This window comes from Condylura cristata, unplaced genomic scaffold (assembly GCF_000260355.1).
Source record: "Condylura cristata isolate star-nosed mole 26May11 unplaced genomic scaffold, ConCri1.0 scaffold00026, whole genome shotgun sequence".
In the NCBI taxonomy this organism is placed as follows: Eukaryota; Metazoa; Chordata; class Mammalia; order Eulipotyphla; family Talpidae; genus Condylura; species Condylura cristata.
The window spans coordinates 25,934,439-25,948,334 of record NW_004567127.1 but is presented as its reverse complement, the minus strand read 5'-3'; positions in this window follow the sequence as shown (position 1 = coordinate 25,948,334).

Sequence of the window (13,896 nt, the reverse complement as noted above, 5' to 3'; positions counted from 1 at the left end):
AATGCAGTCTTCTCCCCCCTTAGATTTTTATTTTGCTTAAAATCACATGGCTGTGTTAAAGAAAATTTAGAGGCAGGAAATGAGTGGAGCTAGCCCTACAAGTCATTCTGCAACACCTGCAGTGCCAGTATCTGTAAGCACCTAGGAAATGTCTGTCTGATGGCAGGTGACAGCCAGTACCTTTTGGGGACTTCTTGTTGCTATTTTCATACTCTTTCCTGATTCTCAAATGATCTTTGTCATTATGCTACATAAAAAGTTGTCACTTTGTTATCACCTCCCCTGTTTTTATCTTTGGTGACTTGGTTATACCCAAGGCCAATGGTACTGAAGTGTTGATAAAAGGAACATTCTATCCCTAGGTTTTGAAACTTTTAAATATTGTCCTCAATCTATGTTTTTTTTTTTTTTAAGATTTATTTATTTGTGCATACAGTACTGGGGTACAGGCAAGAGGCTTCACCAGAGACAGGGAGCAGTGGGCGGGTCAGGAGAGGTCTGCCACACAATGTGGTCACCTCCGGGGCAGGCGGGAATTGAACTCATGTGGAAGTGGCTTTAGCTTCTCAGTACTGTGCTTTAACCCGCTAGCCACCAAAGAGGGCCACCTCAGTCTGTGTTTTTTATGTTGTAGCTCTTGATTTGCCTTTCCAATTTCTGATTTCATTTAACCTTGAAAATGTAAAAAAAAAAAAAACAAAAAAACAAAAAACAAACTCTTCTGAAGGCTCTATTGGAAAGTAACTCAAATAGCATCTCCTAATTTTATATCTAAAATTCTTTTGCCAGTTATGCTAATTGGAGCCTTGGGATAGAGTTAAACACCTTAGCACTTTTTCTACTTTCAGATACCTATGTCACTTATTCAAAAATATATATTTGTGCTGTTATAGACAAGGCATTCTTTTAACATTGAGAAAAAAACAACTTCCCTGTCCAAATAAAATATTTATGTCAGTAGGAGATATAGAAAATAAGCAAGAATTCAACAATAATTGAAACCAATTATTTTAGGAAGGATTAGTGCCAGTTGCAGTGTCATATGGAAAGGTAAAGATGCCTGTCAATCAAGAACTATTACAGAAAAAGGGATATTTTAGGTAAGCTGACCCTAGGATAGACTCTTTGGTCATGATCATGAGTGAAATGAAGGGTCACCTTGTCAGAAGTCTTGGGAAAGGAGGGTTCCAGGGGAAAGCAGAAAGGACAAGAGCAAAAGCCTAGACATCCTGGGAGACTGGAGCAGAGGGTAGGTGACCCAGAAGAGCCCAGAGTGAGTGGTAATTGCAAAGTAGATTGTACTGGGCTCTGTAGGCAAGGAATTTTGGTCCTAAAATAATTGAGAAACATTCCTACTTATTTAAGAATTTCTCTTCTGAAGTTGTCAGAAGAACTTGTCTCATTGTTTTTCCCTGGAGAGATACCAGGATTTCTCATACGATACCATATTCTTTCTATTGTAGGGAGCTTTAAAATATATATATATGTATATATGTGTATACACACACACACACACATATATTTACACCTTAGAGTTTGTGAATTGACTCACAATTTAGAACATCATAGTTTTATTTGATATCGTTTTTCTTTCCTCCTGGTAAATAAAATCATGGGACATCTTATAAGAGATGATGTCTTAGATTTGGTAAAACAACTCCAGGTTCTAAATGGTTCACAATTGACATCCCTCTCATCCCCACCCCCCAGCTTTATGGATGCATGATGGAATAGAGCGACTGTACAAAGCCCTTAAGGATTGTGGTCACCCACAGCCCCCACTTTTGTAGTAAGAACAAATGCATTTTAGCTACATACTGGTAATCAATCCTCCTATTTGTGCCTTTGCAAAATGATGGATGACTGCCTGGACATAATATGTAGCTTATAGCTTTGGGGCAGAATTGGTCATGTACAGAACTAACTGACCATGAGGTAAATGAATCCACTAACCTGACTTTATTGCTAGTCTATAGTAACTGACTGAGCAAAGCAGACAAAAACAAGCCATGTGTAGATTTGGCATGGTTTCCTAATCTCTGTACAACTTTGAAGATTCTTGCATTCTCTTTACATGAATGGGATCCTTTTTTGGTGAACTATGGTCTTCCCCAGTTAACCTGTCTCTTGTTTTCTGTAATATAGTTTCTAAACTCCTTGTGGATGGGAACTATACCATTCATTTCTATATTTTTGTTGTCTTCTTTGATTGGTAGATAGTCTATTGAAATTGATTAAATTGATATATATTCATCACTTTGAGTACCTTGTGGTCTAAAGAATAGTTTACTTCTTAACATAATGAAAACTGTAACCCATTTCTAGTTCAAGAGAGCCATATATAAAGTCTGCAGCACTACAATCCAATTAAAGACAATAAGACTCTATGTCTTTATACCTTAATTTTATTCTGTTTTGAACTTTTACTTATGCTGAAATAGAAAATATTTAAACTTCATGCTTAAAAAGAATTCAAACTTCTTGGGTATAAACCAATCTTCTTTGGGTAAATATTCAATCAGTTCAAATCTCAGGAATTTAACTATTTTTACATTTTGAGCAGAATTTCTTCTTTCCCAAATTAACATCATGTATTCCAAAAGATGGTCACAGTTTCTAGGCTGGCTTCCAATGAGGTGTTTGTCCACCTATTCCATAGGTGTCTGGGAGGTAATATTAAGGCATTCTTAGCATGTGTGGGGTTGGGGGGGCATTATATTGCCCCAGTGTGAGGAGGCCACAGTCAGCCACAGAGGCCAGAGGTATATATTCCAGCTGACACTAGCTATAACTAAGATCTGTAGTTATAGACATCACAATGGCTGGCTAAGACTTATGAGTGAGTAAGACTTCAGATGTTTAGAGACTTCAGCTTTGAAATCTAACAGAGACTTTCGCTTATAAGGAGCAGAATCAAGCCATCCTTATTGTGTCAGGTCTGGCTGAATTTTTACCCCACAGAAATCATGAACATAACATGCATATTCAATGTTACTAATTTTTTAAAAAAATTATTTATTTATGCATACAGAACTGGATATAAGCTAGAGGTGCTGAGTGGTGAGAGGATTCACCAGAGACAGAGTGGGGAGCAGAACAGGCAGATCGACAAAGTACACTGCTGAGGGGGCAGCAGACGAGACAGGAGAGGTCTGCTGTGCCATGAGGGTCACCTCCAGAACTGGGGATCTGAACTCTCACTGAAGTGGCTGCGGCTAGCTTGCAGTGCTGCACTCTAATCCATTGTGCCACCAGGAAGGGCCCATGCTACTAATTTTTGAAGTTGTTACACATCCTAGTTATGCAGATTTTCCACCCCTCTTTTCCTGTAGCTTTTGCTTTTCCTTCAGGAGAAAAAAGTAAAGATTCAGAATATTTGGAAAACAGTCCTAAAAAGAAAGATTATTTCTTCAAGACCATGATTAATGAGTATTTTAATCATGGAATGCTTTGAAAATGTATGTTACAGAAAAACATTCACTTTTTTTTAAAGGTTTTTATCTAGAGCCAAATTATATGAATTTTTATTGTTGTTGTTGTTTTTTAACTTGGGACAATTCCCCAGTCTCCCCCTAGGCCTAAAGTTATTTTCATTAGAGAAAAAAATGTTTTTCATTTCCTCAAATGGTAATATGTGCACCCAAGTAAGTACAAAGTTGAAAGTCAAAAGTTGTGATACAGCCGGCTGCATTACTTGATCTCTATCTCAATGTTAGTCACACGATTATTGGAGTTCGTTGTCACAGCAGGGTGGGGAGAGGACATGGCTGCATCAAAAGGAAATTACATTTGCTGAAAAATATGGGTGAAAATGTCTTCGGCAATTACCACAGGTCATCTATGCTGCATACAGCAAATGGCAGAGAAAAAGGGCTTCCTGTGGGAAGAGCAAAGATGAGGGTTAGAAATGGGCTATTGTGATGTGCAGAATCGGAGGGACCCCCCATTATGCAGGGTACAGAGTAAACAGCAATATTAGTATAATGGGCTGTAATAAATTACTAGCGGTTTTTAAGATTTCTATTTTGTACTTTCAGGTCAGCAAAAATGCCATCCTCTTTTCTTGCTTTGTGTCGTCTGCACTACCCTTTTAGACTCAGATGAATCCCATTCTATTCCAGCTGGCTGCCTTTAGATTTTTGAATTAGCACTCAATATATTTTAATTCAATTTGGAAACTAATGGATGCCTGAACTTATTTAGCCCATCCATTCAAGCATCTTGAAGTGCAATTCTGATTGAGGCAATTTTTCTAATTACAATTTTAATTCTTCATTTTTATACCTCTCAAAAAATTAAACTTTGCTTCATTGATGACAAAATTCCAGGTAAGCTGTATAGAAACGTAGAGTCCGCGTGTTCATCCATTTCTTTTCCAGTATAGTGGAAAGATAAGTATTAAATAAAGTAAGTTTCATGTCAATTGTAACAGTCTTGTGAGTAACGTAGGCCACTTTTACTCAGATTTTGTGGGTAACCTTGGATGGTGGGGAGGCGGGGCAGAGTCCACAGTGTTTCTCCACTGGAAAAATGCAACACTCATGAAATAAAGACCCACCACGGCACAGTTAACCTGTTAGGTGTTTCTCTTATTTTCTTGATTCTGAGACCTCTAAAAGACTTCAGATGTTTGCATTTTAAGGACAGATGCAGACTTTTTAAACTTTCGTAAACTAAATGTAAACACCCTATGTGCCAACTGGAGTAAATGGTGGTAGCTATTTTCTGTTCATCAAGATTTCCCTATCTTTCTCTCATGTAATGCATCCAGGCCTCTCACTATAGGAGTGACAAGAATTGTAGTCAGGTCTGGATTCTGTAATCTAGCTCTCTATACTCACGAACCATGCAAAGAGTCAGAGTCATTAGTGATACTAGTGTGTAGACACTGGGAGAAAGAGTATCTCATTTTCTGGTAGGTTATTTGTTTTGGCTATATTTCCCATGGCTTCTGCTTTCTGACTAACCTATTGTAGTTTGAGGAAATGACATGGAAGCGCAAGGAAAAACAGCATCGTAGTGAAGGAAGATAAAGAGAGAACGTGTGAGTCCTACCAGCATGGATTCACTCATTCTTCTCCCCATGGCCTAGATTTTTGTAGCCTTTCTATCAATTCTATATCTTATTTCAACAGTCAGCTTTATAAGCAACAGCTTTTTCACATGTAAAGATTAGTGTGAGTTGGGTTTCTGAGACTTGAGATTCGTGGGTCTTTCCTCCTTTTTCATGGGACTGACATTACCTTTAAAAAAAATACCTTATCCACTTTCTATAAATTGACTTAAAGGATATTTACTGACAACCTAATGTGTACTAATTATTGAGGTTATAAAAGCCAGTAAGAAGTGACTTCTACTTTTTATGAGTATGCACACTCTTTGGGGAGACTGACATGTAGATAACCACAAAATGAATCACTTTTCAAAAAACATTTTACTGAATATTTACTTTAAAAATTATTTTTGAAAGAGGTTCCTGGCTTGAAGAATTTCATTACAACACAAATTTGGAAAATGCATTTAATCTTAATCTTTTGTAAGTTTCACAGTGCATATGAGACCTCAGAAATGCATCATCTTTAGTGAAATCTTTTGAAAACAGAAGCCCTTGGTTCTTTGATGACCTACAGACAACCTTTGAAACTGTGCTCCTCAGAAATATCTGAGTAGAGAGAGACAGAGAAAGTGAAGAGGAAGAATTAATTCACCTTTGGAGGGTGGAAGTGAGTCAGAGAGGAGGTAAGAATTGGCCATGAATAAGTGAGTTTAGCATCTCTGAGAAGAGAAAAATATATTCTGGGGAAAAAACTACAGGATATGAAAAGGCAAAGAGATAAAAATAAAACTATAGTTTACCTGGGAATATAAATAGCTTCTAGTGGGACTGGAAAGAGTACAGAAAGGAAAAGTCGCGAGAAAGAAACATGATAAGAAGAGAAGCTGGGGGAAGCCAGTTACATATCCTGTAACAGTAAAAAACCACATAGTTCTGTGGGGCATATATTTCATTTCCATCACAGTATAGCTCTCGATATTTTTAATACCTGACATTTTTTACTCAATTGAAGTTTTAAAAGTTTTCCTGATTGCCAGAGTGAGCAGATTAAAGTTGAGGGATCCAATTTGGAAATAATGAGTTTTACTGTCTCCTGTCCCTCAAAGGATTATCATCACCAGTGTTACATCTTGTTTATAAAGAGTCTAGGTTTAAATTGGAACATGCTTGGTGATAAATATTGCTTTCTCATGTAAAACCTTTAATGATATTTGTGTTTTATAATACCTTGCTGATAATAACATTTATTGGACTGTCTCCTCTACTCCATTTCCATTTTACCCTTTTAAATTCCTCTAAAGCTCATTTGGAACGCCATCTCTTCCCAGACATTTTTCTCAGCTACTCCAATCCACTCACTCATTAAGAAGCATCTTTGAGTATCTGATATACTGGAAATCAGTTACAATGGGAGATCTTCTAGCCTTATTGATCTGTGAGTCCAAGGGAGAGACAGAAGCAAACAGAAATTCCCATATGATCTTATGCTTACTTAGGATAAGCCAAGATGCAAAGGCTGCTGAGAGTCAGGGATACCCAGATGAGTGTACCCAGATCTGGAGTGGTGGGGTTGGAAAGAATGAGTAGGAAAGACATGCAAGAAGGGGAGAATATAGGTTAATAGATAGTGTTTAGCTGGATATCAACATGAAGGGGAGATTAGAATGACTTCTCTATAACCATATAAATGTTAATAAGCTTTAAATTTATCAAATATCTGATAATTAAAAATATCTTGTATCATGTAGTTCTTTATCTTCCCTTGTTGATTTTCTTTGAAAAACTAGTAAGGGGAATGAGTGTGTTTATATGATATGTGAAAGCAAATAGTATTTTTAGTATGTGCTAAAAATCGCATCTTCTTTTGTCCCCCCCCCCCATCATATTATGCTTTCATCATTTTTGTTGGAGAATATGCAGTGTGTGCTGTTTACCACAGTGATTCTCACAAATACATACTAATAACATTTAAATCAATTTTCAACTTCTCTATTACTTTATTTGGATGGTTTAAAAATATTTTTGGTTATTTCATTTTCTCTTCCTGGTCTTAGCTGTCAGCTGATAAGTACTTTTCCCTTCTCTCACTAATCATTGCTATCAATCCTGGCAAAGTTATCACTGGTATTCTCTGTTTTTACACTTCTAGGTCACCTCTGTCTTTAGCTCTGGAAGCTAAGTAGATATGAAGTGTCTGATCTGGATTTTCTGAAATATAAGCAAAAAAAAAAAAAAAAGAAGAAGCAGTGCTTTTGGGAGAGCAAGATATAGCTTCATGAAGCTGGGCAGGTTCCTCATCAACCAGAATGTGTAGTCATGGAACTCTTGATTCTAGTAATTTGACCATAGTATCTTTGCAGTGAGCATTTTCACAGCCAACATTTTTTACCATATAACGAAAGGGCCACAACCCACTTTTGCCGTAAAAGAAAAATAACTGGTTGACAGTTTGGTTTCATTCCCCACTGGGGAATGAATTAATCAGCTGACTTTGGCATATTATATGTGTTGTATTTAGCTAGGTTGTTAGTTCGGTTTCATTTATCCAGAAACAAAATAAGAAACTAACTCTGCAAACTGATAATGTCTGATAATGTTATTACTTTCTAATATAGTAATCTTTTGATTTTACACTCTCTATTTCAGTAAGTTTGGTCACCAAAAGAATGTCCAGTGCACTCTGGCTTATAGTTCTTCATTGTTTTCATTTTTACTCTATTACTTACCTTCCCTTTTGACTCCCTTATGTCAGCTAAGCTATTTATGATGGTGTCTGAAGCCATGGGGGATGCCTCATCTCCTCATGTGTAGAGGAGGCATACATGTGATCACTATACTTCTTGATTTTATTTTCTGTTATCCATCCCTCTGATAAATATTCAATTTTTTTTTATGCCAGCCAAGAAGATCCCAAAGAGGTATGGGATGATGGGATTATTTCCCTCTGCCCTGACACTCTATCATAGCACCATGAGTACAAAAGTTGGGTGCTTCACTTCGGAATAAATTCTGCGATATATGTTAAATTCGTGTATTTAAAATGTGGTGGTTGGGGGGAAAGACAAAAATAACAGCCTTAATGCTCAGAAGTAGGTCCCTTAAAGAATTTAGCATAGGTGCTTTTCCAGAACTTTCTATGTAAAAGAATTAGAAAATAGGAAATGCAAGCAATGGATTGGAAATTTGTGGTCTCAACCAGGCTGTGTCAAATAGTCAGGCACACTGCAGGCCCAAAGTCAGGGTGTGGTGGCCCTCACTGAGAGGGGATTTCCGTGGTGTGATTACATAGCAGGACAAGTGCCAAGCAGCATACTTAACTTCTGCACTTACCCTGTGTGAGGGAGAAATAACACTGTGTCCTGCTGCTCCTGGCACATCAAGCTTCAGTTCTTCTTAATTTAAATTCTCTTAAATGTTTGGAGAAAAGTCTGTGAATACCTTCAGTGATTTGCTATCAATTATATCTAGAAAATAGGTAAGGACTTTCCTACTTTCAAGAGGCATTTACCTTCAAACTGGGGACCATCTAAATGGCTACCAGGGGTGCAGGCGGGAGGTGGCAAAGGATCCTTCAGAGGAGGCAACAAGAAAATAGCCCTGTATAGATACTATTGTATTTAATCTTATTTTTTCAGCCACCTTAAATGTACTACTTCATTTATAATGTATTAATACCCTTACTGAGAGATAAAAAGGCATAGTAACACTCAAGCATAAAGGAAACTGGCAGCACTTCCTTAACTGCATTATAGCAGTCCACAGGAGTCCCTTATTTTAACAAGTAAAATGATCAAAACTTAATCACACTGTAGCTTGCAAAATATCTGACCCAAAATTTACTAACATAGCTATTACTTTGGTGTTTACTTTATTCATTTATTGCAAGTGTAATGCCTGCTTTTGTAGCTCATCATTTGGAGGATGATGCCAGGAAATACCAAATTCTTCTTCATTGCATCCCCAGACTCCTGACCAGTGCAACCCCAGCTTCCATCCTCGCTTGGCTGGGGGGCTGTTCCCCTGGGTAGAGCCACTGATTTCCTGCTGGTCCACAGATGTGGCCTCATGCTGCAGCTTGTGTTTGTGTGTGCGTCTCACTTATTACTCTCTTGAATTCAATTAGTGTCCCCATGCTGTGGGAGACCCACATGTTCTCTGAGAGCAACAGAGAAACAGCCCCAGAGCTTGTATGTGGCCCTGACTTGGCATTAACATGGAGTCTTTACCTCCTTCCCAATTTAAATTCAGTCCACAGCCAGGGTCACAAATCAGCAGTTGTTAGAATGTATTATGAAGAAATAAACATTTATCAAATTGCTTTTAGAGAAGGTGAATAATTTAGCCCCCAAAAATTACACCCCCGTCACAACAAAATTGTGCTGCTGACTGACAATTTATTTTATTCCTCCGAGATGCTAGGAGCTAAAACATGCTGAGTGAATACTGATCAGCTGGATGCAGAGAAATACAATTCTTTATAACTCGGGTTACTGATTTGTTGCAATTAAAAGCACACACCCAGTACTAGTGTGGGCCCTGGGGGTTGCTTGGTATCATCAGTTTATTGTTTAATCATCACAGAACCATGAGTTAGTGCAGGGGTAGTGGAAAGGGTCCTTTCTCTTCCATATAAAGCAATATTCCTTCACAAGAATATTTTTCTCAGCATTTAATGTTGTTGTGTGTATTAATATCTACTGAATTCTCAGGGTGTGTTGGGTACCTCTTTTATATAACTCATCTACAAGTTATTCTCCCTAATAATTTTGTATGCCCTATTATTTTCATTTTAGTCATGGGGAAAACTGATGTTCAGAGAGGTAAACTCATTTGCCCATGATTACACAGCATGTGAATAGCAAAGCAAGGAATTGTGCCCAGCTTAATCTAATTTTGAAACCTTGCTTTAAGGTAAATGAAGTTAAAAATCCAGCTTTCTCTGCCTTCCCCATATTAGCCTCCATGGCTAGTACCTGTGGTCTTGCCTACACACCTATAATTATGGACACCTGGACCTAGAAAGCGCGGGCGCCCACATGTGTAAACGCTCACACCTGTGCCGAGATTCCAGGGATTAAAAAATAGTCTCACTCAGTTGAATCTACAGCCACAGGAGGAAAGGTTTGAGGTGAGACCGTGATGAGAGCACCAAAGAGAATGTTAGAATGTCAGAGACAGGTCAGAGATTCATGGGGGGCTGGGACCAAACATTGAAGCTGCCCTGTGCATGGATGTTCTAGTCTTGCTCATTAAACACACCGTATCCCATATCATGTAAGAAATGAGTCACTAATGACTAAGCTCTAAATCACTTTTTTTTTAAAGATTTATTTATTTATTCATATAGAACTGGGGTACAGGCCAGAGATGCGGAGGGTGAGAGGATTCACCAGAGACAGAGTGGGGAGCAGAACAGGCAGATCGACAAAGTACACTGCTGAGGGGAGCAGCCGTCGGGTCAGGAGAGGTCTGCCTCACCATGTGGTCACCTCCGGGGCAGGCGGGAATCGAACTCATGCGGAAGCGGCTTTAGATTCTCAGTGCTGTGCTTTAAACCGCTGTGCCACCAGGGAGGGCCAGTAAATCACTTTTAATAAAGTGCAGCATAGCACCTTTTATTCCAAAAAGTGGGACCTAAGTAAGATTTTCTAAATCTCTAAAGAATCAACCACCTTTGGAAATGCACACAGGTATGTGACCAGAATCAACTGCTTGTTCGACTTTGAATCCAGCTCATTGGTTGCTCACTAGGCACCTGTGTGTTCATGTGTGAGGCAGGGCCATTAGAGATTATAGAGTTCATGTGCTCTTGTGTTGTCCTGGAGATATAGAGTCCGTCCTTTTGACTAGATATCTAACTTAGGACAAGATCTCATCTAAATTTCCTGAATTGGACAATGGGGTTGATGGTACTTATGTGCTGAATATTTGTCTATGTCCTCTCAGATTTTTCTACTTCCACTCTTCACTTTTCTGCTTAACTTTGAATCACAGAGGAACTCACCTCTGCTAGCTCATCTGCTCACTCATTCTATGACTGGCTAATGGGAGGCACCTGTGGAGAGGAGGGGTTTGGAGGAGGTTGAAATTAGTGTTTTCTCCTTTTGCTTCCTGTACCAGGTCTGGAACAACTGTCTCTCCAGCTCTCTCTGCACAAGTCTGCTATGGCTTCAGCTTCCACCACTTTTTGACCCGTGGGACCCATCAGCTCAGGGATAACATGCCTTCTGTCTTAGGTCTCCAGTCCCGAGGTAATAGCTTCTTATTTTGACTAAATTCTAGGTAATGTGACCACCCCATTAGACTTCTCAACTTTCCTATTTCCTTTGGAACTTATTTTTTTTTTCTAACTAGACCTTGATAGATAAACCCATCTTTCAGCATTCCTAGGATTCAGTAAAGAATGTCTTTCTAGCACCTAGCATATTAGAGATACTCTATACACTTCATGGCACTTGAAATGTACGAATAGTGAAATTAAGAGAATTAGATCAAGTAGATTGTGAGATAGTAGAAAGTGCTTCAGGTAGGAGTATGGGTTTTAATTTCTGCCTAAAGATGTAGCTATCTGTAACAAATTAGGTTAATTTTCATGTCCTTAGGGCTTCATTCCACCTACCTGTTCAGTAAGACATTTGGAAAATAGCATATTTCTCAATTACAGAAAGATTAATTTGGATGAGGAAGAGCATTGTGAGGGTTAGGAGAAGCCTGCATACTGAAGGATATTAACTCAGAGGTTAGAGGTGCCATCACTGAATTGGCAAACTGGGCAGGATATAAACATTTGAGAGAAGAACACCAGAAAAGATCACTCTAGAAACCAGCAAGCTCTTACCAGGAGAAAAGGAGGAACAAGTTCATGGCAAAGGTTTAATCAAGAATCTTTAATCAGGCAAGATAGAGTAAGATTTAATGACAGCCCCAAATTCTCTGCACCCTGTCTTCATCCTCCATGTGTTACAGTCCTAATCTTAGCCCTACTAGGAAACAGCTATAAGGACTTCTAGCAAATAGAGACCTTTGATTTCTATGTAAGGAAGTTTGTCCTGTTCTGCCACTTACTGGATCATTTTGCATTCCACATAGACTCTCCGGAGAGATCAAGAGATCCTTCTTTGTACACTGAATCAAATAAGAGTTTGGCAGGCTCTTAGATATTCAAACCTTTAGATACTCATGAGCCACAAGATACCCACTCAATCTTTCCTAAAGAAGAAACTTTAGAGGACATGTCAGATTTCCTGAAATAAGGTCTTGTTTCAGAGTTGTGACTTATTTTCATGTCCTGAAATATATTTGAATTAAAAAAAGCTCCAAAAGTTCATGAGTTGAAGATTGGCCTAGGACAATATTTTGAAATCTCCTCTTTTAGTAATTTGGATGCATTAGAAGTTGGAGTGTTTACAGTGGCCTCAGGCTAAGAAAATATTTATTGGGTGTACATCTTCGCATCTGTACTTGAAGACCGTCTGGTATCTGAAGCTGGTGTTTTCCTCTGGGGGGTTTCTCACATGTTGTTAATGAGGAAGGAGTTAAGTTGGAAAGAGTGGGACTAAAGGAAGGAGAATATATATTTCCAAAAGAGCTGTTGCACTTTTAGATTTGAGTTTCCAGTGCCAGATAACTTGGCAGGCGCCAGAGACAGCTACTGCAGGACTAGAAAGTTACATGAATACCAGAGGGAAAAAACTGATTTGCTCACTAGGAGGCTCTATTAAGTGAACATCTGTTAACTGTAAAAATCCCATGCACCAAATGGGAAAATATAATGTAATTCAGAGCTTTTGCGCAAATTAAAATCATAAAATACCAGTGGGCAGACATCATGGTGTGTTTCACTATGCTGAAATTTACAGGGAAACTTGGAATAAGGCAAAACAAAGCGGAAACATGATTATTTACTGTGGGGATATAATCAAGCCATCCTTCGCTTTGGAAAAAGCTGGGTGCTTGGGAAAACATACTCCATGTAAGCTTTCTGAGGAAAACTCCCCAGTTGATAACTGTTAACATAGTAAAAGAGCATGACCTTGCAGTGAAAGGACTACTTAGAACAAGGAAAGCCTGGGACTTGACTCTATCCTTGGCAGAATTGGGGACTTTTACAGATTTGTGCTACCCAGATGCCACTAAAATCCTAAAAGGGGGACAAGAAGGAGCATGGAATGTGTGGGTTTTCCATATGGTGTGCGCTCAAGAAAAATGCCTTAGCAGCATCGCATGTAGCTATAAATGTGTTTAAAATGTTCATCCCATTTGGTGTGTTGAATTCAATGGATGAAACCTGGGCAGGCTGTAGAGTTGGTGCATGCTCACAGTTGTGGAAATTCCATTAGCTGTTTTCTAGGTTATTTTGAATTGCAACCATCCTAGACTAGGCAACAAGAGAAAAACACAGGTTAACTAGAAAGAACAGATCTATATTGAAGATAGGGTGAGGTCAGTTTAATTTCAATACTATATAAATCCCTGTGGCCACTTGGGCGTTTGTTATATTAATGGCTTTGAACATTTTAGTAGTGGCATTGGAGTTATTTAATCTTGTGATTATCTTCGTTGATTTCCTATGGGAGTGAAGGAGGGTAGGGAGTTAACAAGGGGATGTGAAGCATAACAAAAAGGTTAAAGGTACAAAGCACACAAGAGAAATTTTGATTATTGTCAGGTGCAAGTGAATGGAATGGGCTTCTGGAAAGATGTGCTTTGCCCTGCGTTTTGCTGAGCCCTAATTGGAGACCTAACTTCCCTAATTGTGTGGTGAGGTCTAGCTACTGTAGTTAAGAGGGAAGCTGTATATCACAGGGCAGAGGGTAACAATTTAAAATAGGGCTTCTTTC